This window comes from Acomys minous, assembly GCF_964271855.1.
Source record: "Acomys minous genome assembly, chromosome: 15".
Classification (NCBI taxonomy): Eukaryota; Metazoa; Chordata; class Mammalia; order Rodentia; family Muridae; genus Acomys; species Acomys minous.
In genome coordinates this window covers 76,730,593-76,757,762 of record NC_140497.1, presented here as the reverse complement: position 1 = coordinate 76,757,762, position 27,170 = coordinate 76,730,593, and the positions used below count along the sequence as shown (strand labels likewise).

Sequence of the window (27,170 nt, the reverse complement as noted above, 5' to 3'; positions counted from 1 at the left end):
TCATGGGAGTGAGAATTCTCCTTGGATTACTACAATCAAGGCTCCATTGGTCGTCTTTCTTGGCTCTATTTTGTTTTCCCTGTCAAGTTTATGCCATGGAAATTATTTAAAGTTTGCCTGCATCTTCAAGGACTGAGAAAATCATTGAATCCCCTAGTCACCTACAGCTCTGACTTTCTGAACTCATGTTCCCTTATAACTTTTCTGATTATTGGGGAGCAGAAACAGAGTGGTCAGTTCCATACCCATTAATATTTAGTTTGCCGAGTTCTCCTTCATGTAGACATAAATTGTACCTGTCCCCGACTTAGACTAAGTCACATCCATATTATGAAGCCATGACAGATGTACCCACACATATATTTTGAGCCATTTCTTGTTTCTTGGTAACCTGATCATTGCTGTTAAAGCAATAAGAGGAGGAAAGTCACCAGCAAGTTTAAATGGACATTCGTATCTAAATTTTTCTTTTAATTAATTAAAAAAAGAGAGAGAACAAAGTACGAGCTCTGCATAGACCAAAGAAACACTAAAGGGCTGTATACAGATACATGTTTAAGTAGCTTGCCCTTGCTCCACTTCTCAACACCATAGGCTCAAGTCTCCTTTAACTTTGTAAGAGTTTACTACCCCCTGTGGATCCTGCAGAGCCAAAGTCTCTGCATGGTGATTAACAGATTCCGTGCAGTGCTGGGCCTGAATCCAATAATTCTCTTCTTGAAAATTGCTGAGCCTTCATGCATCGGCACAGCACAGAACAGAACCTGTCACTGGGGCTTGGTCCTTATTACAGCCCAAAGGCTTCAGGAGATTGCTTACATGGCTGGAGCATCTTCCTTGAGGATACTAATTAGTATTTCCCCAGGGCTTCGGATTTGTGGATACACAGGGCAGTCAGCAGCAGCTAACTGTGTGGGGAGTGTATCTAAGCAATTCCACCAAGTCAAATGACAACAGCTTGAAGCAGCATTAGCCCTGTTACATGAAGAGAAGTACTCTCCGCCCAGTGACACCGTGGACTGGCACCACTCAATAAATTAACCACAGCATCCTTGAAAGCTGAGCATCGGTTCTAAGCTGTTAATTTTAGCAAGGTGTTTTGACAGGGTGTTTTGAGAGCGTGAAAGAACACATTCAAAGTACACTTTCTTGAGCTAAATTATAAAGAGAAAATTCTTCCTAGTTACCATCCTGGAAATCCATTAAGTCCTACAATTATTAAATAAATCTTCTGACAGTGTCTTCTCGGCTCTCTCTCTCTTCCTCTCTCTCTCTCTTCCTCCCCCCCCTCTCTCTCTCCCTTTCTCTCCCTCTCTCTCTCTGCCACATGTATACAGGTGCCTTGGGAAGCCAGAAGAAGGTGTCAGATACCTTGGAGCTGAAGTTCCATGCATTTGTGAAGTGCCTGATGTGGGTTTTGGAGGCTGAACCCACATCTTCTGGAAGGGCGGTAAAAGTTCTCAGCCACAGAGCCATCTTTCCAGCCCAATGTACAAACTTTTTGATAGAAGAGAACAGAAGATCTCTAAAGCAACAAAGCGGAGAAACGGTACATGTCTATCAACCTACATTATTTTTTAATGAAGTAGAATTGGAATGCCAAACAAGAAACTATTGGACACGGAAGAAAAATAATCCGCTTAATTTTAAACATTCCTTCAGAGACCTCTTATTTAATAAAGAAAAGTTTAAACTAAAATGTATTCAAATTTAGACATTATGATTCACATTCCCCTTTGATTCTTGACTTCATGGGTGTTTGAAAGTTTTCAACACAACTGCTTACATTCCTGTAAGCTCTCAGAAATCGACTATCCCCACTAATAATTCATATGGGGCACTCTGTTTCTGGGACAAGTGAAAATTCTTGTACTTAATGCTGTTCCCTGGCCATATGCTTCATGCAATGAAGCACGTAGCAACCAAGCCAATGCAGCAACCCTGCACTTTTCTTTGTAACCTTTACATTTGCCACTGTACCTACATGGTCCACAGAAGTAGGCCGTGAGATCAGGAATCAGACTTTGCACTCTACCAGGCAAATTTATGCAGATAGATTTGCTGATGTCGCATTTTACAGGTGAGCAAGTTAGAATAATATGTGATTAAAAAAATCAATAAACGCCAAATATCAATTTAATTGACATCTTTATGTGACACCTATTACTTTCTTGCACGACCAGTTGCTTGTTTATTAGATGTCACCGGATGAGCTGAGGGTACAGGGCTAACATAAAAAACAAAAAACCACACAACTTATGTCTTACAACATTTTCCTCTTTACTTTTCAAAATATTTCATTTAGAAATTAAACAGTTTTCAAGAACACTATGAATTCATAAGTAGAAATAGTCCTTGTCCTTTTTTCAACTCTCATTTCCAGAAACTCCAAAATTTGTCTCTTATCAAAGATGAAATAGACTTGGCTCCACTTTGAACAGAAACTGTTGTTTTACAAAAAATAAACTTTTCAACTGTGAATTTTGCATATACTTAATTTTCAGCATTTGAAATGAACAGACGAAAATTTACCAGCAGATTTCTCCTCCACATGCAATGATTTTAACTGTTTCACCTCTTTCATACTTTTTGAATTTTTATTCCAATTATAAAGTCCTTATGCTTTAATTTACTCTCAATAACTTTTGAATTTTTGTTTGAAGTATGATTATGTCTTATGGTTTAGGTGACCATATGTTACTGTTTTCTAGGACACTCTCAAATTAAATCTAATGTCCAGGCATTTATCCAGCATAGCACTTCTTCCTTAATTGTACCTTTTTAAAGTATTGTCACTAGCAGATACATAAAATAAAGTAGGATGACTTTTAGAACCACCAGATTTTTATATTTCTTGCCATGATTTCACCTAGTTTGTGCAAGAAGCATTATGGTTAAATGTGGAAAGTAATCCATAGGAACCAGTCTCTTCCCCATATTTTCTACATACATTGTAACATATATCATCCTGAGGCCAAAGAGAGTTTGAGTTGAAATGCCAATGGCTAATTAACATCTCTGGTCTTGAGCAATAGTGGAGAAATAGTGTCACAACTGTTCACATTGGGTCCCATCCAAGTGTGGCAGATGCCATAGCCTAAAAGATGAAAGAAAGTCATCAGGTCACTAGTGGTTGAACTCAGAGCAAAGATGCAGGTAAGTTAGGTGTGAAACCAGCCTTTCTCGCTCACACTAACAGCATTTCAAGTGCATACTAGCCACATCTGACAAATGGCTACCGTATTAAACTGTGGGATCACATGATTTTCCTATAATTGCCAAATCTCTAGTGAGGGTATCTCATGCATTCCACCTAATATATAAAGTATTGATTGATGGAACTGAATGGAGATAGAGAAATGAAATAGTAGTGGGGTGATATAGTGTTCTGCTTTTAACTATTGAAAAATTATACAGGAAGACTATCAATAAAGGACAGACTTAAAAGTCTAGGATAGAAAGGAAAGGAGTTCATGAGACTCCATGCCTAGCTGAGGAGCTATGGCGCATTGATAGCTTCTAGATGAGGGAGAGGTTATTGGTTTTCAGAGTGTGGCCCCGTTCTCTGTTCATTGACTCCACACCCAGTACAATATGAGTAGGACAAACTGGACTCAATGGTTTAAGAGAGAAAGAAAGAAAGAAAGAAAAGAAATTGAGAGAGAGAGAGAGAGAGAGAGAGAGAGAGAGAGAGAGAAGACACAAAGTGGAGGAGGGGAGAAGGTGCAGTGTATCTGAGAGGAGCTATGGAGAAAAATGGAGGTCAATATAGTCAAAGTATATTTATGAAATTCTCAAATTAATTAAATATTTTACTGTGGCCCTGAGCAACACTATAAGTAGTATACAACAGACATTCATTGTCTCCAAATAGATTGTCTTCAACAACTTATTAGGAAGAAAACAAATAGGCCAACTGAAAAATGGGCAAACTAGTATTAATTAATAATTATCAATTTGTTTATTTCTATAAATAAATAAGACAAATGACAAAACATTATGAAGACAAATGTTCAACATCATTCATCATTCTAGAAATGCAAACGACAAACACAATGATATGTCCTTTCACATTTGTTGGAATACCTTTCATCAATATGACAAAAGGTAACAAGTGCTGATTAAGTGTGGACAAGAAGAAATTGTTATACATTGTTAATGGAATGTAAATTAATATAATCATTATGGAAAAAGTATGGAGGATCCTTAAACATTAAACTGATCTAGAAATCCCTTTCAGGTATCTTCAAAGGCTACAAAGTTAATGTATTGAGAAAACAAATGTACTTCTGTGTTTACTGTGTTATTCACAATAACCAAGACACAAATTCAAGTTAGGAGTCTATCAGCAAATGAACAGATAAAGAAAATGTATCACATAAATGCAGTAGAATGTTAATCATCCATTAGAAAGAACTATGCTACTTGGGACAACATGGGTCAACCTAAAAGATTTGTAAAATAAAATAAGATAGGCACGGCATGACATGATTCCACTTGTATGTGGAGTCTACAAAGGTTGAACTGATAAAGGCAGAGGCAAGAGTCTGGAGAAATTGGGAAGATGTGAGTTAAAGGATGTAAGCTTTAAACTACATAAGATCAACACATCTATTATATAGCATGCTGTCGGTCAATTTAATAATGTATTGTATACTTAAAGATAGTTAATGGTGTAGATTTCTACCTCTTCTCACCACAAAATTAAGTACATGAGACAATGAATTTTATTTAATCACTGAACATTTAATCACTGGCTAAGACAATGGCTGACATAATGAGATTATAATAAACACTGGCATTTTGCTTTGTTTTTGATTTTCAGCATAATCTGTAATCCATGGAGGTATTGAACTCATAGGCTTCCCGCCTCCACCTCCTGAGTACTTGCTTTTATCTTTAGCTAAAATACCTAATCTTTTGTCCAAGAGGTATGGCAGCATTATAACTACCTATTTTATAAAACATCCTGGTCAAAAGCAACCCTAGGAAGAAAGGGGTTATTTGGTTTGTCCTTCTAGGTCACAATCCATCATGGAAATAATTATGGCAGGAACTCAAGGCAGGAACCATGGGAGAAATGCTGCCTGCTGGTTTGCTCTTTAGCTCCCTTCCTCCCTCAAGCTTGGCCAGCTTTTTTACATAGGCCTGGGCCAACTAACTTCCTAGGAATTGTACCACCTACCGTAGACTGGGCCCTCCAACATCAAGTAGCAATCAAGACAATGTCTTGTGGACATGTCAATAGGCCAATTTGATCTAGGTAATTCCTTTAATTAGTATTTTCCTCTTAGATAATTTTAGGCTATGTCAGGATGACAAATTAAAGCTAATAAGTACACTACCTCAGATATTTAATCTTAGGAATACTAAATAATGCCAAAAAATAATACCTCTGAGATATTAGCAACATCTTTAGATCTTTTTCATGAATCCTGCCTCCTCAATATGTGAATCAGAGGACTGAACGCCAATCCTCCCTGTGCACTGAAGGTAAGTGCTCATCCACTTACCTACATTTCAAACCCTTCTAAACTTCTTGGGGGTAATAACAGCTTATAAGGGCTCTCTTGCAGTTTTTCACACTTACTATTTGATATCACAATTTACAATGTCTTGTTCTTCAATCTTGTAAAAATTAAAACAAAACAAAATCTTTCCCTTAATGTTTTACATGCCGCGAAGTCATCCATTTTCTAGAGCCTAACATGAGCTTCAGTTGGAATGTGTGTGTGTGTGTGTCCTCTGAGAAAAATCACATAATTGAATCCCATTCAATTTGGAATAAAATAATAGGTATTCTAATAAAGAAGAGAGTAACATTCAATGTAGAATGTAATAATACACTGAAAAGAAGTGATGAATGTCTGAAAAGGTGCCAAACCCAAAAATCTTGCCTTGAGTAAAGAAGTAGAGAATTTGTAAACACAGAAGTCGTCGACATTACTCCATACTGCTTTGTAAATTGTAAAACGCCTGTGATGAAGTTGTGCCAAAAGCAAGCATTTCAAAGTAACAGTTTACATTGTGTCTCTCCATGCATTCACTGTATTTACGGTATCATGCAAGTAAGTATCCCAGAAATACCAGTGGGCTACAGTTTCCCAGCTGTACATCTCTCCATGTGAACATAGCTTATATTTCCCAACTGTACATCTCTCTGTGGGGCCATAGCTTATATTTCTTTTCTGACAAATTATTTGAAGAAATCATCAGAGAAAGACGAATATTAAAGAGAGGTGAATGAGAGAACACCACTTATTTTCATGGAACTGAATATTTTCCTTTTCAGAAAAAAGAAAAACTAAGTTAGTTTCTATCTTCCATTAAGAAAGCAGTATTCGCCGGGCGTGGTGGCGCACGCCTTTAATCCCAGCACTCGGGAGGCAGAGGTAGGCGGATCGCTGTGAGTTCGAGGCCAGCCTGGTCTACAAAGTGAGTCCAGGACAGCCAAGGCTACACAGAGAGACCCTGTCTCGAAAAACCAAAAAAAAAAAAAGAAAGCAGTATTCTAAGCACTTGTTTAGAAATGTTTTGAGGAAATACTAGCATCAGGTTGGATTAATAAACAAATTCCAAATGATATATAGAGCTAGTAAAACATTTTTTGTGTCTTAATCTCAGGTTTTTAATGTTTCTTTGGGGAGGGAGACTGAGCCTCAGGTCTAGCTGCTAGCACCATTCTGAAGTGTAAATCTGACCAAGTCACCAGAACAGCTCTAAACCTCTCATCAGTCAAGTGTTGCTTGAGAATAATCATGCTCCCTATCCTAGCTTACTTCTATTGCTGTGAAAACCTGACCATAACTTATGGAGGAAAAGGCTTATGTGACTTATAAGTCCCAATCACAACATGTCACTGAAGGAAGTCATGGCACCAAGTTGAAGAGAAGCAGTGTCAGGAATCATGGAGGAACACTGCTCACCGTGGCTTATTCAGATCACTTTCCTACAGAACCTGGACCACCTGGCCAATGAGGGCACCATTGACAGTGGCCTGGATCTTCCATAACAATCATTAATTAAGAAAATGCCCCATAATTATGCCCATAGGAAAACTCCTCAATTGAGATTTCCTCCTTCCAGATATGTCTAGGTTTGTGTCAAGTTGATAAAAGCTAACCAGCCCTCCTCCACCAACATTTTTATAAAGCAATAAGGGATTTTGGCTTGAAATAGTTAAATGAAGAGTAAGAAATGTAGAGAGTAGAGTTAGAGATAACATATCACATTTCCAGAACTCAGAGAAAGGCCCCGGAGCCAGAGCAAAGCCTGACACTCAATAAACTTGGCAGGTTAGTTCAATAAATGACTATTGAGGTTTTTTTTTTAATGGCAGGGTGAAGTGGGGCACACCTATAATCCCAGCACTCGAGCAGCAGAGGCAGGTGGATCTCTATGAGTTTGAGGCCAGCCTGGTCTACAAAGTGAGTCCAGGACAGCCAAGGCTACACAGAGAAACCCTGTCTTGAAAAACCAAAACCAAACCAAAACAAAACAAGACAAAAAGATTTTTTAGAAGAAAACAAAACTATTTCTATGTTCTGGTGTCTGGTGACAGTGGGAAAATTACTTAAGTAATATAGAGTTAAAAGTCGGCTGTCATCCAAAAAGGAATTTGTTATGCTTGGCATTTAACTTAAATAGATACACAACTGTGCATTTTATTTTTTGTTAACTATGATTCATGTAACCAAGAGGCAAATTATGAAAAATTGAGACAGATAAAACAAGACCAGAGTTAACTTTCAGAAGGACTAGAATCAGTTACAAATGGGTATTTTGAAAACAAACAAACAAAGAATTCTGGTGTCCCTTGTTCTGAGAAAAGGATGAAAATACAAGGGGAGAAGGGAGCCAGGACAGGGGTTCAGAGAGAGCCAAATGGAAATTGTCTCAGTCAATTGAGCAGCAATCTATAATGGCTAGATAGAATATGCACAGAGCAAAGTACGCATCTGATGACAATTCAGTCACAGTCTCTCTAGAGGTGACCACCTGAGCAGACAACAGCAGTTGGATAGAAATGTAAAATGGTAGCAGATCCTGCCTGGGAGAGTCAGCTCTCTAGGAACTATTGATCAGACAGGAGCCAAGAGACTGAAGAAAGAGGATTCACAACAATTAGGCCACTGAATGAGTCCTAAGATAGCTACTCATGCTGGAAGAGCAGAGGCAAAATTTACTGCCCAATGAATTGGAGCTGACCAGTGTGCTACCTTTTCAGTGCAGGGCAGTGTCAACAAGAGAAACAAGAACCACAGGATGCTCGTAAGAATGCTGGGTCAGGCTGGGCGTGGTGGCGCACGTCTTTAATCCCAGCACTCGGGAGGCAGAGGCAGGTGGATCACTGTGAGTTCGAGGCCAGCCTGGTCCACAAAATGAGTCCAGGACAGCCAAGGCTACACAGAAAAACCCTATCTCAGAAAAAAAAAAAGAATGCTGGGTCATTGGTTATCACAGAGTCTCTTTCAAAAATTTTCAGAGATCAGAGTTTTAAACAGAAGGTTGGCTACTGTCATGAGTAAGATGAGACTGGAAGAGAGGAGTAATCCTAAATGTCCTCACAAAGATAGGAGGGGGAAAAACAAGAATGTTTTAATTCTAAGTTACAATTTTTTTGCTCAATATTATTCTAAGGAATGCATTTGTTCAAAGCTGCTAACACACATACCCAAAAGCATATACTAATCAATAGCATCAACTGACCCCACATGTCATAGGAATGCATTCTTATTCATCCAGTGAACATTTACTGGACATCTTCAGAGATGTACTTTACCCTGATGATGAAAAACATGAACTTGGGACTCCAGTAGCCTAGCTAGTGATGTGAGATCCACAGTTTGCCAACTGTATGATCCTGAACAAACCACATAACATCTCTGCACCACAGCCTTCTACTGGACAAAATGGTCATCAATCACAACACTTGCCTCAGAAGGTTACTGTAAGTCATATACATTGTATGACACTAGTACCAAGGATGCCAGGCACATAGTAAGCACTATCACACTGCTTATCACTATGGCTAAGTGTCTAACATATGTTTTCAAGAAATATCTGTTGAGTTCTTTTTGGGATAGATGTCACAGGCAGAATTGTCTAAAAACAAACACTGAGATATTGTTTGATGGATAACACATTTAGCATGCTCATCTTGCCTGTAGAGAAGATGAAGTGATATGACTAAGCAGGAAGTACAAGGTACAAACCATGCTTAACAAAGCTTTTAGCCAATTCCCGAGAATTTTCTCAACATGAGCAGAAATGGTTAAGCTTTTATCTCCAAGTACAGATAGACATTAAGTGAGTGTTGTGGTTTGAATGAGTATGTCCCCCAAAGGATATGTTTGAATACTTGGTCTCCATTTGATGGAACTGTTTGGGAAGGACTGGGGGTGCTGGCCTCAAATAGAGAATTCTTAGGTATCTAGGATTTTCCTGAAGATCATGAAGGAATGGGGAAAGTTTTGTTTCCAGACCACAGGCCCTTTGCTACTGTTTACCCTTCCTATGCAAAATATAAGTCACCTGTGAGAACTCCAGGCCCAGAACCAAGTAAGGTGACCTTTCTGTCCTTAAAACACACACAGTTGCTCAACATACATGTAAGTTACACACATGCTCTAGGTGGCACTTAGGCAGGCATCCCTGGAATACATTGGAGAGTAGAGAAATAGAGCCCAAGGCAAGCAAGCTAGCAAGCGACTTCTCTGTGCTCTTGACTGGGGATGTGATGTGACTAGCCATTTGCAGTTCCTTCTTTGATTTGCCCACTGTGATGGCTTGTAATCTAGAGCTGTAAGCTAACATAAGCCCCTTTCTGCTCCCCTAAGTTATAAAGATGGGCTGAGCAGAGGAGTGAACAAGGCTGTGTTTCCAACACTGTAAGTCACTAAATACCAGCTGAAGGAATACTACCAGCTAGAGTTAAGACCATTTATGTTTCTCTTTCTGATTTGTATTCGTGAGTATCAAAATGAAAATTATTTTAAACACAGTTGTAAATGTCCTTGATACTTTGTGTAACAGGCATTGCTCAAGATGAGAATGGCTTTCTTTGTCCTGTATTTTTTTTCCTGGCTTGTGAATATATGAGGTTATGAAACTACTAAATATGTGAACTTAAGAAATTATTTCATAAATCCAGGTCCAGAATTCCTTGCTCGTGACTTCTTTCCATATTTCATAGAGCTGTATTATAATTGCCAATTTTCTTTATTCAATTAGGCACCGTTTCTGCTGCCATTCATCCATGCTTTCCCATTCTGTCACTTTCTTGCCTCTTTGTTGAAAATAGCATGCATTTCATCTCATTATTTTAGACTCTTGAAAAAAATTTAAAAATACCCTTTTTAAAAGATAATGCTAGGCAAGAGGCCTGTGGGGTTAGAGGCCAGGAAATTTACTCAGGAATACAACTGTGGGAGCTGAGGCTGTAGAACATGAACCATATTTACACTAAAGTTCGCTCAGAGCATAACTACAAATCATAGCTCTTGAATTAAACAGGATGTCAAAATATTTAAGTTAGTGCTTTAAATATCTGGCAAAACAGTATGAGAATAATCTTTGTTTCACATGAACTCTTTCAGTTCTTAGTGTTTACTGCTCTCCTGCACTGAAATTGTACCATGAACCAGCTAGTGAGCTAGAGAACTTGAGCACATGCCTTTCAAGGGCAAGTCAGTGACTGCCTTGCCCTTGTGAATGCTGGCACATACTTCTGTAGTTTGTAAATAAGAGCAAAATGGCATCTGGAAGTCTATGCTTTCAGACATCACTTTTATAGTTTGTAAAATAGCAATTAGATCTTAAATTCTTGAATAACTCTTTGCATAATAAATAATATATAAACGCCGACTCTTATACATATGCTGTGCTACATAATTACAGGGCAATCAAAAGCATAGTGGTCGAAACAAAAAATAAAAAGAGAAAGTGACGATTTAGACCATGGAGATCTGTTATATAATGATGTGGTTGTTGGAATAAGAACGAGCCGCTTAGGCTGGTACACTTGAATGAATAATCATCAGGGAGTGGCATTGCTTGAGGAGGATTAGAAGGATTAGAAAGATTAGGAGTGTGACCTTGCTGGAATAGGTCTGACCTTGTTGGAGGAAGTGCGTCACTCTGGGTAGGCTTTGAGATTTAGAAAGCCCAAGCTAGGCACAGTTATCTCTATGGATCAGGATGTAGCTCTTAGCTCCTTCTCTAGCACCTTACCTGCCTAGCACCATGCTCCCTGCCATGAGCATAATGGGCTGTGTGTGAAGCTGCAAGCAAGCCCTCCCCTCCCCCTCCCCCCATTAAGCTTTTCTTTATAAGGATTACTGTGGTCATGGCATCTCTTCACAGCAATAGAACAATGACTAAAACAGATGTGATGCTTGAGCTGATGCTAAACATCAAACCCTCCCTTAGGTAGAGGAAAGGTGGAGGAAAGATGCAATCAGCTGGGTACCAGTATCTACAGAACTCCACAGAACAAAGCCTACTACTTACTTCTGAACACAGTGATGTGAAGACTTGAAACGTGACTACACTGCTAGAGCACCATACCAGAAAGGAAGAAAGCCTCCACATAGAGAATGTTTATGGCATTCAAAGAAGCTTAGTTTTGTGCATAGTTGAGCAAGGAGGAGCTTGGGAGAAGATTAAGCAGAAGAGATGCGTAAAGAGATGCTGTGGCACAGATTAAGAAGGTGTCAACTATAAGCTGAGGGGACTTCAGGAGGAGCCTATAATTGTGGTACACTTTGGAGATGGTGAAAGTTTTAAACCAGGGCAGACAAAAGGTTCACTGAAGGAGCCCATGTACTAGAAAATGTGGAACTTTTGAGAATGGAAATTCACCAGAGTGAGAGATTTATTGAATTTGAAGTATAGAAAAGAAGAAGAAGAAGAAGAAGAAGAAGAAGAAGAAGAAGAAGAAGAAGAAGAAGAAGAAGAAGAAGAAGAAGAAGAAAGAATGACTCCCAGCAGTCTGGTTGATTGATTGTAACCCAATTAATTCACCAAAAAGTAATGAGAAAGCAGGTTGACAAAACAATGAACTTGTTTTGATATATTGAATTTAAAAGGTAGCCATGCCCACGTGAATTAAACACTGGACACTTTGATATACAATTTTTGGTCTGTGGATAGATGATAATATTAGGTTTATGAGCATATGTATATCAGCTTAAAACCTTGGAACTGAAGAAAACCACTAAACATGGTATGGCATGAGCAGTGATACACACAGGTCAGGACCTAAAACATGGAAAGATGAAGAAACTCCCTGGAAGGAGACAGAAAGCTGAGAGGTCAGAAGGTAGTAGAGTTTTAGAATCCAGGGTAGGGAAGTTCCAAAGATGAGTGATTAAATCTGGATACAACAGAGATTAGAGAATACAAACACTGGAAAATACAGCTGGATGTGGGAATTGGGATGCCACTGATGACCTTTGTGAGAGAATTTTTAGAAGACTAGTTAAAGGCGAACTACAAAGTGCAATGCATTAAAAATGAACAATTAGAGGTGTAAAAACCACAAGATAGGAAGAACAGACTAGTCAGGGAAAGAGAGAGGAAAGACTGAATAGAAAAGAGAGTCCACAAGGAGTGGCAGTGGGTCAGGTTTGGAGACTACTTTGTTCTTAATTTTGGTTGACAGAAGCTTTTGGTTTTGGACTAATATTTTTGAAATAGCTAAGTGATATTAAACACGCATTGAGCACTATGTTATGTGTTCATATGCCTGCTTTTATTCAGTGTTTACAACAGTTTCATGAATGATTACTTTTGCAAAGGTGGACACTGAGGTTAGTAAAAGTTAAGAGAAACTGCTAATGGTCACAGTGTTAGCAAATGCTGCGAGGACATTTACAATGTCTTTACAAAGAGGACTGAAGACTGAATAGATGAGAGCACATGATGGTGAAGACCTGAGTGAGACAGGATAAGGCAAATTATGCAGGTGAGATGCATGACCTTAAAATATTCTCAATAGAATGTTAGAGCATCATCCCTAGTTTGGGTAAAATAAGAATGCTGCACTAAGAGGAATGTGATGACATCTACAGGAGATGTTAAATGAACAGAAAGATAGAGAACAGGACAGGCTCCATTGAAAGGAGAAGGTTGCCCTGCTAACCATTAGCCAAAATGGGTACATTTTACCACCAGGGCTGAGCATCATGAGTTCAAGATCTTTTCTATAATGAGCCTAAGGTCTCCTTTGCAACTAGTCAACTCCTGCCTGGTAGTGCAGAAACAGCTAGAGACAATGTGCTCACTAATAAACTTGGCAATGCTCCGTTAAAGCTTTGTTTGTAGACACTGAGAAATACAATTCCATAACATTTTTCTGTATCATGGTATAGTCTTATTTTGATTTTTTTTCAACCATTAAAATTATGTTAAAAGAAATGAGCTTCATTATACTACAATTTGCCAACATCTGGGTTGGTTTAGAAGTCGGGCTGCAATTTTTATTTACAGAAGAGTAGGACTTCACTTATTCCTGCAGTAGAAATATCATTGTGCTGTCTAGTTTTATGTTATTTTGACACAAGCTAGAGTCATCTAAGATGACGGAACCCCAATTGATAAAATTCCCCAATAAGATCAGGCTGTAGGAATTTTCTTATCGATTGACATGGGAGGGACCAGCCCATTATAGGTAGAGATACCCCTCAACTGATGCCCTTTGGGTCTTTACAGAAAGCCGAGTAAGCAAGCTATGAGGAACAAGCCAATAAGTGGCACTCTTCCATGGCCCATGCATTAGCTGCTGTCTCTAGGTTCCTGCCTGGCTTGAGTTCTTGTATTTACCATCCTCACTGATGTACTGTTACCTGAAAATGACAGCACAATAAACCTCCCCCCCCCAAATTTCTATTAGTCATGGTGCTTCATCACAGCAGTAAAACTCTAAGGCAATCATAGAAGAATAAAAATATTGATAAGCCAGATTCTGGCTATTACAAATAAACTTCTGTGAAGATAGTTGAGCAAATTACCCTTGTTGTATGGTGAAGCACCTTTTCAGCATATGCCCAGGAATGGTATAGCTGGGTCTTGGGGTAGAACTATTCCCAATAATCTGAGAAAGCCCTAAATTGATTTCTAAAGTAGTTGTACAAGTTTGCACTCCCACCAGTAATGGAGTAGTGTTCCCCTTTCTCCACATCCTTACTGGCATGTGCTGTCATTTGAGTTTTAAAATCTCGGTCAGAAGGAGAAATAGAATAGACAGCAGAAGTAGTTGAAGAGAGGGAACAAGGTAGGAGAAGAAACACAGAGAGAAATGAAGGTATAGATCAGACCTGGGGAAAGCAGAGACAGGAGGACAGAAAGCCTTCAGAGAGAAGAGAAACTGTGGAAGAAACATCTCCAAGACAAGCTGGAGACCTAGGACAGTATAGGCTTCTGAGAGTATGTGGGGGTAACTATAGCTGAGACTCCCAATAATAAGGGTCATGGGGACTGAAGAGGACACCCTCTATATAGAAAGGACTTCTAGTGGAGGGAGGGGAACATCAACCCAACCACAAAAACTTGGATTCAAAATTTGCCCTGCCTGTAAGATGTGCAGGGAAAACAGCAGAGCAGTGATTGAGGGAATGTCCAATAAATAAATGCTTGGCCCAACCTGAGACCCACCCCATGGGAAAAAGCCAACATCTGACACTAGTAACCCTTCTATGCTCACCGACAGGAGCTTAGCATAGCTGTCCTCTGAGAGGCTACACCCAGAAGCAGCAGATCCAAACAGATGAGGGGGCTCATTGCCACACAGCTGGGTGAAGTGTAGGGAATATTGTGGAAAAACAGGGGGATAGACAGGACATGTTTGGGGTATGAGCAATTAAGTAGAGATGTCCGGGGTCAGACATGGTGGTGAAGGCCTTTAATCTCAGCATTTGGGAAGCAAAGGCAAGCAGACTGCTGTAAGTTCAAGGTCAACCCAGTCTACAAAGTGAGTCTAGGATAGCCAAGGCTACACAGAGAAACTCTGTCTTGAAAAAAAACCAAACAAACAAAAAAATAAACAAAACCCCCCAAAACAACAACAAAAGTACAGATGTCCACAAAGACCAGATATACCTAAATCCTTGAGCTTCCATTAATTCCCTCCACTTTCAAGCCCCTCTTGCAAATATACTTTTTAAAATACTGAAACATATTTTTATCATAATTGTTATGATCTGTCTTAGTTAGGCTTTCTACTGCTGTGAAAAGAGACACCGTGACCACAGCAACTCTTACTGAAAAAAAAATTTAATTGGGGCTGGCTTACAGTTTCAGAAATTTAGTCCACTATTGTCATGGCCAGAAGCGTGATGGCGCACAGGCAGAGATGGTGCTGGTGAGGGAGCTGAAAGTTCCACATCTGGATCTGTAGGCAGTGGGAAGGAGACACTAGGCCTTGCTTGAGTGTCTGAAATCACAAAGCTTCCTCTCAGTGACACACTGCCTCCCAACAAGGCCACATCTCCCTAGGAACCTATGGGGGCCATTTTTATTAAAATCTCCACATGGCTATTGTTAACTAACTTGTCAAATAATTTTTGTTTTAAGGTTTGTTGTAGGACACCACCGTATACTGTCAATAAAGTACAAAATCACACACCATTGAGACAAAATACCTGACATGATTAGAGGAAGAAAGACATGTTTGGGTCCCTCATTTCTGAAGTTTTACCCCATGACCAATATGACTTGTTGCAGGGGGATCTGTGAAGTAGTAGAACAGCTTGGTGGAAAGGCTGAAGAAGGTTGCTCTCTTATTGGCAGCCCAGAGAAAGGCAGGAAGAGCAAACCAGAGAATAAATAGACTGGATCCAGGGACAAGACAGAATGTCCTTCAACTAGACCCTACACACTAATTTTTTATCAACTCCCTATAGCCCACAGACTACAAACACATCAAAAAAATAAAGTGGAGCACAACAGAGAAGGATACACAGCATTGACTTTTGTTTCCTACATATGCATAAATGTAGAGATATATGCACATATGTAAGTACACACACACAAACACGCATCCGCGCGCGCGCGCACACACACACACACACACACACACACAAGGGTGGGGGAATGGCCCCACCAGATGAGCCAGTAGGCAAGCCTATGGGATATTTTCTTAATTGACTGCTGTGGAAAGGTCCAGCCTATTGTGAGCTGTGCTATCTCTGGGCAGTTGGTGCTGGGTGGTATAAAAAGTGGTCCACGCCGGCCCTGGGAAACTGTGTTGATAGCCATGATTAGGGCTGCAACTGGAATCCATGTTGATGTCCATGATTCTTGCTTCTGCCTGTTGTTATGGGTTGTGGGCAAGGAAGCTTTTTGTTTTTGCAGTGGTATCGGTGACGACAGAATCATAATGGAGAATGACAGACATTGAAGGCATCTGTGGCAAACTCCTCTACCCCCCACATAAGAAACAGTCAAGACAGGAAGCTATTGAAGAGAGTCCCAAAAAATTATGATAAAGATACTAAACTGTAGGTCTTCACAATTGATGGCTTCTGCGCATGGGGGTGGAGGGCTAAGCTATCTTTAAGGAGCTAGCCACTAGGAGTTTGACCGTGCTCCAGTGAGTATATGAGCAACACAAATTAGACTTGGTGTATTTTTATTTCTTTTGGAGGGAAGGCACAAGAGTGGGAGGAAGGATCTGGGAGGAATAGAAAGCAAGTGTGATGGAGTACACTGCATGAAATAATTAATAAAAATATAATGTTGGGGTGGGGAGAAAGCTAACATGAGAAATCTAGTGTTGCTCCATGACTTCTGCCTGCTTCAGTTCCTGCCCCTGGGTTCCTGCCTTGGGTTCCTGTCTTGACTTCCCTCAGTGATGGAAATAAATCTTTTTGTCCCCAACTTACTTTTCATCACCGTGTTTATATCAAGCAATAGAAACTATAACTAAGACAATTTGTGTTTACCCTGAAGAAGTTTAGTGGAATAAGAATATTAGAGGTTAGCTTTGTATAGTCTTTGTTACTTGGACATATATCCAGATGAAAGGAGAGATTTGTAGGGTTTGGTATAGGAGAGGTGAGGGACAAGACAACAGAATCAAAGGAAAAAAGCAAGAGGAAAATATCTCCTCAAGTCACTTAGGATTAGTCTTAGCTCTTTGTTCCAATTTAATAAACATTACAATTTGCTATTAGTTTACCTTTATCAGTCACTCAGTTTTATGTGGTTTACTTACTTGAATCTCACAAGGATAAGGGTTATATCTGCATAGTTTAAAATTTTTATTCTAGAAGTTAGCCCAGTAACTATTAATTTAATTGACATTAATGTTCTGGCTAACTTTATATCAGCTTGACACAGGCTGGTGTCATTTGGAATTCACACCTGAGAAAAATGCCTTCATAAGACAGGTATTTAAATTTTGCCAGGTTCTCCTCTCTGAAATTAAACTTACATTCTTATATCAGTTATTTTTCTGCCACTGTAATAATGAACACCATGTACAGAAACGACTTAAGGTACAGTGTTTATTTCAGCTTTATGGTTCCATAGCACTGGTGTCTATAATGGCGGCTACCATGGCAGGGGACAGGTACATTTCCTTGGGGCTGGCCAATCACATTTCCTTGTCACAACAGGAGAGGGACGGAGGGAGGGAGGGAGAGGAGAGGAGAGGAGAGGAGAGGAGAGGAGAGGAGAGAGAGATAGAGAGAGACAGAGACAGAGACAGAGAGAGAGACAGAGAGAGAGACAGAGACAGACAGAGAGAGAGAGAGAGAGAGAGAGAGAGAGAGAGAGAGAGAGAGAGAGAGAGAGTCACACACAGGGTATAAACTCTCAAAGCCTATCTCCATTGACATACTTCCTCCAGCAAGACTCCATGCTCTAAAACTTCTAAAATCCCTCCAAACAGCACACCAACTGGAAACCAAATGCTCAACTATCTCAGCCTATGGGGGAAATTTCTTATTAAAGGTTTTCTAAGCTGAATGAACTTTGGTGAAAGGATGGCTTGAAGGGTAGCTTGCCCATGGTTTGAATTAACTGTGGTAATACCTTCAGAAAATTTCTAAGAATACAAGGGAATTTCAAGAAACTTTGTTACTAAATGCAACTGATTGTCTAGAATGAATCACACATATTCCAAAACATTCAACATGACAAAGGGACATGCTACCCCAGAAGCAACTAAAATTCTATAAAATATGCTATTTACACTTGGGGAAATATGCTTTTCAGAAACTTACAGAGATGAATCTAAGAGCTTTGGAAGACCAACAAAAACTGTGTGTCTAACAAGAATGATGACCTCTGGACCAGTTCCTTACTGTGTACCTGAGAGTGTACGGGCGACTGCACAATGATGAAGATGTCAAAGACCCACTCTGTTTTCAGCTAAACTTGATTTTTAAAAAACTTACAGTTGGGTGGGCTACTTATTAAATGGCTCTCTCTGACTTCCATGTTGTTAGTTATAGGTGACCCAGGGAGGCAGGTGACCAAGTCAGGAAGCCTTCATGGGGCTTGTAGCCAATCAGAGATGGTATATACTGAACAATTATTTTTTAAATGATGACTGTTAAGGATGGGACATTATACAGTTGCTAAGAAACCGTGCCATGGATAAAAGCCATGAAGAAGGAAAATGGACTCAAATTCAGTTGGAAAGGAAAAGGGGAGGAGGAGGAGTCCATATCAAAGCAGGTCATCATGTGACCCAAGGCAGTGGAGGACAGGAAGTGGCTTACAGCTGTTCTTCTGGAGACAGCTGACTCAGCGGTCAGCACTCTGGGAGAACTGCACTTTGCTCTTCCTAAGAGGCACTCCTAAAGGAAGACACAGTCTTCCACAGTCTCCACTCTATCTCCTACTTCAAATGACCAGGAATGAAGGAAAGAGGACTGGAGCGAGTAGGCAGAGTAAACACCTGAGTCAAGAGTAAAGCTCTTCCAGAGGTCCTGAGTTCAATTCCCAGCAACCACATGGTGGTTCATAACCATCTATAATGAGATCTGGTGCCCTCTTCTGGCTTGCAGGGATACATGCAAGCAAAACATTGTATACATAATAAATAAATAAATCTTAAAAAAAAAAAAAGACTAAATCTCACCTTCCATCCTCCCCCTTTCCCCTCTGCCAAGGAACGTATGCATATGTGACTAACAAAACATCCTCCAAGAGTCTGCCCCCCCCAAAATAGGCCTCTCCTTGTGCAGTCACAACCTGCCTTCCTTGTCTAATTCATATACTACATTCCTGCATAATTCCACTTCTTTAAGTAAACACCAAACTGATTGCTTCTTAAACATTATTTCACTTTCATTAAGTTAAAGAGAAGATGAAGTGTTACTTGACAACACTCTTAAATTCTTCATATTTTGAATAAAATATGTTCATCCCAAGATTACATCAACTTTACTCACGGTGGATGGAAGATTAACCAGAGGAACAGTTTGACCTACAGAAGACGATAAATCTAGTTAAAATCAAAGCTGAAACTAAAGTCCATATTGCTGTTCCAATGGCACTTCCGTTAACACAGATAATTTTATGTTATCTTTATATTGCCTCCCTTCGGAAAAATCACAAAATGGCTGAGTAAAGACCAACAACCAACAAGGAACTAAAAAGGATCTACTAGTATATGACAAGTTTAACTTTCTAACATACGGGGGCTTAGGTCTTCATGTTAAAAATAACAGTGTGGGTTAGTCAGATTTGCAGATATGGTGGGCACAACTCAGATACTAGGCAGTGCAGGGTTACTATAGGCCAGTGGCTCTCATCCATTGTGTCACGATCCTTTGGGAATCAGCCAACCCTTTCACAGGGGTGGCATGGCAGATATCCTGAATGTCAGACATTTACATTACAGTTCGTAATAGTATGAAAATTGCAACAAATAGTTTTATGGTCGGGGTTCACCACAAGAAGAACTGTATTAAAGAGCAGTAGCATCAGCAAGGTTGATAACCACTGCTATATTAGTTTAAGCATCCTTGTAATGGTGACTCTGTGACAGAGAACACTGTGGGGGCGTTTTCCAAGTTTATTTTGGCCTCCATTATCTGTGGCTTCTTTAGTTAGTGGGCATGTGTAAACAGCACATGCACACGAGAAAGCGGGAAGGGTCTTTCCTATCACATTGCTTTATCACATGTGATCTCCCAGGAGTTATGCACAGGCTTTTAGTACCAAAGTCATCAGAAAAAATTCTCTGTAGGGACACTTAATCCATGACAGGTAAATTCAACTGCCCATCAAAGGAAGGCAGCAAACACTGGCTCTCCCCTGGCAGCACTCTGCCAGCTGGGCAGCAACATGTCACAGGGGTCTTGCATTTCTCATTTCTTCTGTAAGAAATATTGTCAAATCTCTAGGTCCTCATCCAAGTATGAAGTTATAGGGTAACATGGCAGATTCACAAAAGTGATCCATTCCATCCACTGGAGAGAGGCTACTTCACTCAGTCGACAATGAACCACAGCTTGACTTTAAAATGGACCACTTTTTTCTCCTGTGCTCCCCCAACCCCTCTCTCTGAAGCATTTCAAACTTGGATGTTTTTTTGTTCTCCAAAAGATAGATAAATACGATGGGGGTGGGCAAGAGTGAGCATCTTCCACATTCTGCATTTCTCAGAGTGAGTATCCAATGCGACTTGCCTTGATAACTAAATTTATTATTAACTGTGTATTTCATGATGTTAGTGACAATATGTTAATGTGATTTTTCACGTCCTCCTGTGGCGAACAGATGGCTCCTTTTACTTTACTTTCCACATCAAGTGTGATTATTTCTTGGTGCCAAAAGCCACCTGCCGCTCTTCGGTCTCCAGTCTAATTTTTTATGTTGGTAAAACACAGCAGGACTTGTTATCTGTTGGATGGCATCTTAATAAAAGGAGACATGCCAACATATTGACATCATGTTCAAGGGGAAATTTCAGCCCCTTCAAACCCTTAACCCCTCTCCCCACCCCCTTCAAAAAATGAAGGATGAAAACAAACAAACAAACAAACAAACAAACACAATGCAAAGATCCCCCGAGTTTCAAGATGTGTGATTACAATTGTTGGGCCAAGAGCCAGGGCGCTGAATTGGGCTCCCTTTGTTCATAAACCCCAGCACCTCATTCGGGCCTCTGATCTTTCATCCTGTGTAATAATTAGCTGTAACATATTCCAAAGTCAAATGGAAGCAGGAATACATTAACATTGAGATCAGTGTCAGGGCAATTTTCACTGGGAAAATGACATAGAACACGCACATGCACGTAAGAAGATACACTCAAAAATTCCAAGATATTCAGAAAATTCCTCTTAGATCTGAGAATGTTAAACCCATATCTTTGCCTATCATGACTGCTTACCTAGAATGCCAGGGCTTCCGTATGTGAATTGAAGTGACTCCCATGGTCCACACTTAACAGAGGGAACAGTAATAACACACAGTAGCTTCCTTTAAATTTTCCATTCTTCATTAGAACAAAGAGGGAGCGTGTGTGAGGTGATTTGTGGTCCAAGAAGAGGTCTTCCGGGCGATTGGATGGCATGGCTCTCAACAGCTGGTCCAGCACATTTGGGAACAGCATGTGGAAAAATGCATCAGTGTTTTGAAGATTGCCAACTGTGATGATGCATCAGTTAAGACACAGTCTGAAATAGTCAGATGGTCTAGCCACAAACAATGTGAACAAATGCCCTTATCATCAGACCACACACTTAAATCAAGACTAAGAGGAATCCCAACTTTTAGTAAATTCTAACCTGTCACACTGAGTCCTACTTTTGTGAAAATAAGGAGTGGTATACATGGGTATCTGAATGGTGGCAAAGAGCCAAGCAGTTAAAACAGACAACTGTTTTTTTTTCCCTGAAATTCAAAAATTTATAAAAAGCAAAAAAAAAATGCCTACAACAAAAGGACAAGTATCTTAATAAAAATTATTTAAAGCTGATACTTTCATTGGGATGAAAAGCTGTAACTTGATTATTCTACACTGACTCTCTCAGTGACTTTGTGCCTTTCCTTTGTCCAAGCACAGGAAGCTGTGTGGAATGGATTTCCATGAACTGTGTTTTGCTGCTCCATCAGCTCTTTAGTTGCACAATACTTTTCCAGCTGCTATAGTATTAAGGTTAATTGTCCTTCAAAGGTCCATGGCTTAAAATGGAGCCTAAAACATGGTACTATGGGAAGATGTAGATCTTTAGGAGGTAGAGCCTGGTGGGAGGTGCTTAGGGCATTTCCTGACATAATGATGGGAGGTGTTACATTATTTGGCCAAGGAGGACAGTTCTGTCATTCACTCTCACAGTTGCTATCCAGAAATCCTATAAGAGCCAAAGCAATGGATGCACCCAACCATTCACTGGACTCTCTTAAAACTTAGCCTATATAATTTCTTTTTTGAAAGTCACTGGTCTCAGATATTTTGTTACAGTAATGGAATGGCACCACATCTTATTATGCACATTAGCAAGCATACAAAAAACTGAGAGAGCTTCATCACCACACTGCTGTACGCAGTACCATGTAGATCCAACAATCAACATTCTCTAATTATATTAATTTCTCTACATCTTTTCATCTAGTCATTATTCAATCTGCCTTAATATGTAGATTACAAAACTTCTAACCAGTTTCATCCAGAAACTAAAATCTGAATTGTCTTGATTCAAAAGGTGGAGATCATCAGCAGTGCATGATGAGAAAGGCAGGTGGACAGTGGGGGTGCCAACTATACATTGACGTTTGGCTTTTATGCTTGGCCACTACCCACTCCTACGATGTCTTCAGTAAGAGGCCAACCACACACGTTGCTCATCTTCTTTAGCAGAGCTTAGTATATGTCATCAACATCACCTACATCTATGCCATGATTTCCATGATGCTCAGTGCACAATTAAAAGTTCATATTGAGGTCCCCTGAAGACCATCTTCTTACAGATAGGTGTCACATTGGGCTCCATGGAGGAGGAAAGTCTAGTGAGTGCAAAAGCTACACTTGGCCTTGGATGACAGCATTCCAAAATAGAACTGTGGGTGTCAGGATGGCTGAGCCATTTAAAGCTGAGAGCAATGGGATTCGTTGAGGGTAAAGGGCTAGGTGCTTTTCCAGAGGCACCAGGTGCTGTGTTGGAACTGTCTCGTGTTGCTCTGAGCTACCAGCAATGCCGTCCACTCATCCTGGTATTCTCCACAATGATGACATGTTTTCCTTGACTAAATTAAAGTCCATATTTTCAGAGTAAACAACAGAAAACAAAAACAAGAAAAAGGATTAAAGGTACTTCAAATGATTTGCACTGTGTTTACTGGCTCCATGACCTTTCAAATTAGCAAATCTCCTAAACCATGGGAAAAATAGCTGTACAACGAGAGAAATTAGCTATGATAATAATAAAAAAAAAAGCTTGAGAGACAAGGGATAGAATAACTAAGAAAACAAAAAGTGCTTAATTGTGAACCCATGGTGCCTAATGAAATTGATGATCAAGGTAGACAGCCCATTGATAATGGGTAAGAATATTGGCTTGTTAGAATGATGGCCAGCTTACTGGCATGGAGCTGGGCATGTGAGAGTGCTAAATGTCTCCTTTACGTGTGGACTCATAAAGATCTAGTAATTGTACCTTGAGAAACAGAAAAGTGGAATAAGATTAGCTAAAAGACACTGGATTGTAAACTGATGCACACCTTTAATTATAACACTCAGGGAAGCAGAGGCAGGTGGATCTCTGTGAGTTAGAGGCCAGCCTGGACTACAAAGAGAAACCCTGGAGAGAGAGGGAGGGTGAGGGCTTCCAAATAAAAAAATCAAGACTACTCAAGGAAGAGAAGCAGAAAGACAGCAATGCAGATGATGTAGAAAGCAGATCGCCCCACATGGAGACAACTTAACACACCAGCTGAAGAGGGGCAGATAATTCATGAGACTGGCAGGCTGGGAGACCTTGGTGCTGAAATGGACTGTTGCTGAAGGACAGATGATCAGGGCTGCAATTATGGAGGACCATCACATCAGTGCTGAGTGGACCTTCATAAGGACATTTGGTCTGTTAAGATTGTGGGATTGATAATTGTTCCTATTGTAAAATTTAAACTGTGTACAATTTTTTTTTTAGCTTAAACAGAAAGGGGGACCAATGTAGAGGAATTTTAATTCAGAACATAGCTGTTCTGGCAGGAGATCACATCCAAAGTCCTTCTAGGTCTACGTGATCTGGATGGAATACAAGCATGCCTTCAATCCAGGAGACAGAGGCAAACAGAGTTCAAGGCCAGCCTCGTATAGAGCAAGTATAAGGTAAAGAAAAGCTTAGATCCAGGTGTTGTGATAGATGCCTTTAATCCCAAACAAAGGTAAAGTTAGTTTGTAGAAGGAAGCTCCCATGTTTGAAAGTGATGTCTAATTAAGTAGCAGAAAGGTGACAAATCAGAGAAGACTTGACAGAATAGGATACACCCAACTCTCAGGAGAAGAGAGAGGAAAGGGAGACTACTTAAGAGTCAGTTTTAAAGAGGAGGCAGTTTTACCAGGACAGTAATAGAGAGATGGGTTGCAGAGAGAGAACTCAGGTAAAGACGGAAAGGCCAGAAAATGAGAAGAAGCCAGAAGATTAGAGCAGATTGCTGAGTTAGTTTGAGGCCAAGCAGAGCAATTCTGGGCCGAGAGAAGCCAGATTAAATAAGTCAGCTGGGAGAAGAGTTTGAGCCAGAACATCTGAGTTGAACCAGCCGGCACAGAGCTCAGAAAGAACAAGGAAGGGCGAACTCATTAAGCAGTAAGTCTCAGAGGCCTAGGTTAGATTGTTTGGAGGCTAGAAGCTTCCAGGACTAGGGCCTAGGTTAGCAGATAGAGGCAGTGAGCCTCCCAGATAACAACTGAGCCAGGAGAATAAAATTACTTTTACACTCAATAGTAAAATTAGTAAACTAACTTTAAAAGTTATATTAGACTGATTTTATTCACATTAAGTTGGGCACATACAGTGTCAACTCTTGGCTTTTGTTTTGATTTATATGATCAGACAAACCTGGCCAGAAGCTGACTGATAAAAATGAGTGGTTTTTTTTTTAATCATTTTAAACTATGTTGGGAAGATGTTCTTAACTGAGAAACTCTTGCGTGAAGTTATTAATTATTCAGTGTAACACAGATAAGAATATAATGATGGGACATAAAGGTCTTCATGGCACCCAGACACCCAATCAAATGAGCGGCTTTTGTACAGAAGACCTACGTTAAGCGTGCCTGAGCTCCTCAGCAGGCTGCTGTCCCCCAGGCTCTGTCTCAGCCTGTCTGTGATAACCTAACGGAAGCGGGTATTTGTGAAGTGCACCTGCTCTACTTTCACCAACCTCTTCGTGTGGCCGCGGTGAAGCTACTTCTACATTTTTTTTTTTTTACAGAATAATTTTACTCTGCACAAAATTTAATTTACCTTCTTACACCTTTGTCCTTCGACTTGAAATGCAGTGCAGGCCCAACAGTAAAGTTACAATATTAAATTTATTTTTTTAATATTTTATTAATTTATTTGAGATGGCTCAGCCGTTAAAGGCTAGGCTCACAAACCTAAACAATATTAAATTTAAAAGGCTCATCTCAAATTAGGAACCCAAGGAGTTCCCCGGAGCTAATAGGTAAGTCAGACAATTTTCTGTGGCTCAGAGAAGCAAATCAGGAGTCTTCCTTGCAGAAGTTGCCAGGTACTACAAGTTGGGATTTCATTCACATTAATTTTTTTTCTGTCCCTCCCTCTGTCTTCTGTTGACAAGCTTAATCAAGGTAATTTACCAACAAATGTATATTTCTAAGGACTCCCAAAATGAATCTTCAAAACTGCCCTTTTAGGGATAACATGCAGCATTTTATAATGTATGCTAAACTATTATATAAAATACATACAAATAAATTACCTTGACTTTCTTATTATAAACCAAGCAAGAACCATACTTAGTGGTGTTTACTACTTCATTTAACAAATATTTTTGAGTTCCTGGGATTCTGGTCAAGCTGTAAATAAAAGATTAAATATAATAGCCCCAGTTCCATGCCCTTTATGAATTTACAATGTAGGGAGTAGGGAAGTTGGTGAGGAAAAAGAAATAATTAAAATAAATTGCTCTCTAAAATAGGGTAGGCACTGGAAGATATGCATTAAACACAAGTCAGTTTAATTATTATGGTTTTAACATAAAGGTTGTAGATAGGGCAATGTTTTATGTATCTCTGTATTATTGCCTACAATAAAACTAATGTAGAACAACCCTCAAAACATATTTGATAAATTATTGAATGAATGGATGAATTTAAAACTTTGTAATGTGGATATCAGTAAAGATTTTAAATTAGGAAGGAGTTGTGGCTGAGCCCTCGCTGTAATTTGATCACCTGACTCCTGGCAAGCTTTATAGTTTTTTGAGGGGTGGGGGTGGGGGGTCAGTCTTCTGCAAAGCACTCTTTGTCAGCTTTCACTAGGGAAACTAAGTCAATTGGTCAACTTTCTAAACTGAATTATGAGACTGACCTGATCATTTAATGACTACAGCTTACCATCAGAGACATCATATAAAGCATTTCCTTATCATCAGAAAACTCTGTAGTTAAGTTTACAGTAAAAGACTGGAGAGATGGCTCAGAGGTTAAGGGCACTGGCTGCTCTTCCAAAGGTCCTGAGTTCAATTCCCAGCAACCACATGATGGCTCACAACCATCTAAAATGAGATCTGGTGTCCTCTTCCGGCATGCAGGTGTACAAACAGGCAGAACCCTGTATATATAACAAATAAATAAATAAATAAATCTTTTTTTTTTAAAGTTTACAGCAAAGAGAAATTTCTTAAAATAGTCTGGGACGGAAGAACTAATAGGGATGAGAACGTTTGTTTCCATGTTTTTGGTGTGATCAGGAAGAATATATGTAAAGGACAAATGGATGAGATGAGTTTATATTATATATTATTTTGCACATAAAATGTTTTACTACTGTTAAACACATGAAGGGAATTCAAAGCATTTATACACTATGTCGCGTAAAAATGCAGATGAACTAGCAAGTGGATTGTGAACAAGAAAATCAGCACTATTCCTTATCCTTTCTGTTCCTCACCATCCAGACTGAATCTGAACGTTATCTTTCTTTGTCTGAATTTATGGTAACTCAAGTGGTTACTTAAAT

General features: G+C 39.7%; 1 long non-coding RNA gene across 1 annotated transcript in view; it reads right to left on the bottom strand.

Moving 5' to 3' along the window:
• Nucleotides 1-2,433: 2,433 nt before the first annotated feature.
• LOC311584695 overlaps nucleotides 2,434-27,170 on the bottom strand; it is a 34,472-nt gene continuing 9,735 nt past the window's right edge. Inside the window, exons 3-4 of the long non-coding RNA XR_014774967.1 lie at nucleotides 21,353-21,547; nucleotides 2,434-3,097 (exon numbers count right to left, since the gene is read on the bottom strand). This is a non-coding gene — a long non-coding RNA (uncharacterized lncRNA). The remainder of the gene's footprint in view (nucleotides 3,098-21,352; nucleotides 21,548-27,170) is intronic.